Below are 3,941 nucleotides of genomic sequence, written 5' to 3' on the forward strand. Positions count from 1 at the left end.
CCGCCATTGTAATCCGGAGTTTTGCGGACATAATGCAATTTTGAAAGAGATTTCTTGATTCAAACACTTACTGTCTGTCGCCTGTTCGTTGGCAGGTCATTTTGCGTGATTTTATGTCATGCTGATAAGGAGGTCCAAAATCAACGCATGCAGGTCATTGGTTTCAATTTAGTCATCCTGGAGAATCAACACCACATTTCCCAATCGCGAGGGTATGGTTCAAGGTACTTTAACATTTAGAACCATCATATTGTTATTTTGATCTAAACTTTTAGCATTTTCTTTGGGTTAGCGAGGTGACCTCGGGAATAGCGATGACTTTCATTGTACCGAGAACCAAAATGCCCTCGAAAATTGTGTAGCTGATTCTTCAGGCGGAAGTGCATTTACCAATTATGGACACTCAGCAGACAGAAGATGGAATGACTCAGTTTGAGAGAATGTTTTTGACGACGAAAAGTTGTGCAGTTACATAGTAGGGAAGGGATCGTGGCTTTCTTGCTGCTGTCTTAAGTCTTGCAAGTCGGCGGATTAAAGTTGAGGCTTGAACGGATGTATTGCGGCCAATGGACTGTTAAACTGTGCCAAAATTGGACTTGGATCAACAAAACTATCAGGCCTTTCATTCTAGGTAGGAGTCAATACGAAATGACAAGTTTATCGAACTGGTTTGTTTTACTCGTGCTTTGCCATAGTGGACTAGGAAATGAGAAGTGTACAGATATCAGATACATTGGGGGTGACCTTGTAAAGGAAAATGAAAGACACCGTACTGCTCTACGGGTGTTCCTCGGTCCATCCTACACCATCAGTGCTGATGGGAATGTAATAGGATGGCAGTTTATGAATATGCGCGCCAGCAAGTTTTACCTGGACATTTGGGAAAAAGTGACAGTGTTCAGGTACAAATTAATTAGCAAGACGGAATCTTCAAACGCTCCAGTTGGGCTGAACACCATGCACCTTAGCACACCAATAGCGGTAAGTTATAAGCAACTATTATCAATCCATCCATTTTCCCTTTTCTGGGGAGAAATTACATGGTAACTTCGGCGTATTCCAATTCTTCGTCTTCGGTGTTCCTGGGACTTTCCGTCTGTTTTAACAATTTAAACGAAGCGCAGGGGCACATTCAAATTTGGATGTGATAGCGTCTTAAATTTTCCGGTACTGTCTGTGATCGAGTGCCGAACAAGCTTTTTTGCTGCGACCTGCGATTATAATCCCTGCTACAAGATTAGGCCGGCGACAAAAGATCTTTCGTCTGTGGGTCAAACGAGAAATCGCTTGATTAGATGTTGATTGTACATTTAAGAGCTAGAATTTGAGTATAATGTTTTAAAATTAAGGCTTGAGGTTGCATGCTCTACGAGGCCAATCAAGTAAGATTTTCTTCCCAGGTCAAGAAAGGACAGTACCTCGGTTTACATGTACCTACTGGATTTTCGGGAGGTGTGTCAAGGAGAAGTAAGGATAAGAGGTCGGATTACCAATTCTTTGGAGAGCCCGGATATTATGATGAGATGTTGGTGGGCAACGGAAACGTGTTCGAGGGAAATTCAACAAACTACAAAAAATACGGTGGAATGTACGCATTCAAAGCTTTACTCTTTGTTCAAAACACTGGTGAGTAAAACCAACTTATTGGTGATTAGGGTGATTGTCAGTGGGTTCACAGCAAAATCTGTTTGGATCAGATGAGAACCTCTCTAAAATAAAACAAAATTTGATTACCTGGTCAGTTCAGGTCCAACTTTGAACTCTGCTCTCATAAATAGCTTAAGTCATCTGAAAATATACTACATACTGTATATAATCATAGCGACAACCATTTCATCGATTCGACCATTATAATGTTTTAGCATTATTATTAAAGCCGCGAATCTACGTTCTCACTAAGTAGGACTGTGGACTAATATTGGCTTTTTGCAATTAAAATGCAGTCTTAAGATTATATGTGCCAACTTCATCCTTAATTGTTTAGTAATAAAGAAATTACACAAGAGCTACATGTATATATCTTGCCTCGTTTGGGATCCTTTCACCAGCCTTTTGCTTACAAATGTGATTTGTTTTAGATCTCCGTGGAATATCAAAAGACTTCCTTTCTCTTTTAGATACGTCGTGCTACTGGTTGTTCACCAAAAACTCGGCCTTAGACGTCTCGAAGGTGGCCGTCATCTCGACACAGACGACCGATGGTGTGCTCTCGTGTGCCCGGATGTGTAGTCATAATAAACAGTGTATGACCTTCAAGTTTAAGACGAGTACGAAGGAGTGTTCGATGTATCCTAGTGTCTTTGATACACTCCTGTCGCCGGGACTTGATGACATTTACGGAACATAGAAGTTGGTGGTACCCTTGGCGTACTTAGATCATTTGCTGCTTGAAATGTATTTGGTGCGTGTAGGGCTAGATCAAGAATGTGTACAATCATGTAGAATGAATCCGACTTTGGTCGAACATGCGGGCAAAGACAGTAATAAAGTGTAGGCTATTTTCCGCATCTTATAGATCTTACGAACAAATACAGTTGCCACGAATTCCTGAATGATTGTTTTGAATCTGATACATGTAGCTTTCCAGATAATGGTATCTGGAAAATCATAGTGAACGAAGCAAAGTTGTTGTTTGAAAACAAACGATTCGTGTTAGACTGCCTAGAGAATGGTCATCAGAGAAATTTAATATTGAACAATCTCAGCATTTTCCGCCCATGCTTTGATTTGTGCAAAGAACGATCCAAACGTAGCATCCAATTATGCCTTTCTGGCAAAATTGTGCACCCTGCGTATCGAACTAACTGAAAAATCCTGCGAACAATGCAACAGAGTGCACACGGATCCGCAGATCCTCTTTATAGAATGTTTCTGGGACAGCATAGAACAAATATGTGATGTGTACGTTAGTAGCAAACGATGGAACATGACAGACAATGAACTGGTAGAAACATTGCTAGGGAAGTAAATAGATGGGCTTGACTTTGATGCAATGTCCCAAGTTCTTGTTCTTGATGTCACTGCCGCCATCGGCCTTGAGGAAGAATGTTAAGAAGAATAATTCACCGACACTCTTTCTTTTCTATTTTGTGCAATTTTTGTTGTTGCTGTTGACTAAATATACCTTGTTGTTTTGTAATCTTCTAGCAAGGGGGAAATAAAGAATTATATCTTTTAAGTCGTAACTGTCCTACATGTAGATGTAAAAAATTAACCACGCCAAGATAATTTTACAGAGAAATGATTGATCCAATCTGGTTGACCACAGTTGGGTGCGCAGTGAGCAACAAAATAACGAATAGAATGAAAAAAGATACAAACGACAGTTTTTTCCATATTAGTTATAAATCATGATATAAGTACGGCATGTTATGATAACTATCTGCGTTGAGATTTGTCCTGATCAACAAAGAACATACGATTTTGTTGGTCAATTTTGAGCTTTTAATTTCAGTTCGAAATCAGATTGTGAATCGAATTTTGTCTTGGTAGCCCGCAGTTAAACAACAAATCAAATTCAAATAAAGGCCTACAGTAATTGTGCCATTTAAAATTACGGTTTTTATTACATTATGCACTTGATATTAATGAATAATGCATTAAACCTAATTTTTATCCATACGTACATGTATGTTTGAGGATTCTTTAATGCACCGGTAAATCATATATCACGCTTAGTTGAGTTGCCCCATGCACTGTGTATATTATTAGTCAGTGTGTAACGATCATTTATTTCACCAACAGATATATCATTGCAAGATATCACTATTTTATATTAAATTCTGATTAAAAAACCCCGGTAATACGTTGTTGACATTTTGCTACATTTGACCGAAGCGGGAAAAATCTGAATTGTTTGATGATGTAAATGTTCATTACATGTGTACCAGGATGTGTTGGGCTCTCTTTTGACGCACGCGGCATAATCAATCTGAAGCTAC

General features: G+C 39.2%; 1 long non-coding RNA gene across 1 annotated transcript; it reads left to right on the forward strand.

Annotated features, from left to right (window-relative positions):
* On the forward strand, positions 1–2,336 carry LOC135483615 (uncharacterized). The gene is made up of 3 exons (XR_010446348.1): positions 1–981; positions 1,401–1,626; positions 2,118–2,336. It is a non-coding gene; the product is annotated as an uncharacterized LOC135483615 (long non-coding RNA).
* The last annotated feature ends 1,605 nt before the right edge of the window (positions 2,337–3,941 follow it).

Source organism: Lineus longissimus, chromosome 2 (assembly GCF_910592395.1).
Source record: "Lineus longissimus chromosome 2, tnLinLong1.2, whole genome shotgun sequence".
Classification (NCBI taxonomy): domain Eukaryota; kingdom Metazoa; phylum Nemertea; class Pilidiophora; order Heteronemertea; family Lineidae; genus Lineus; species Lineus longissimus.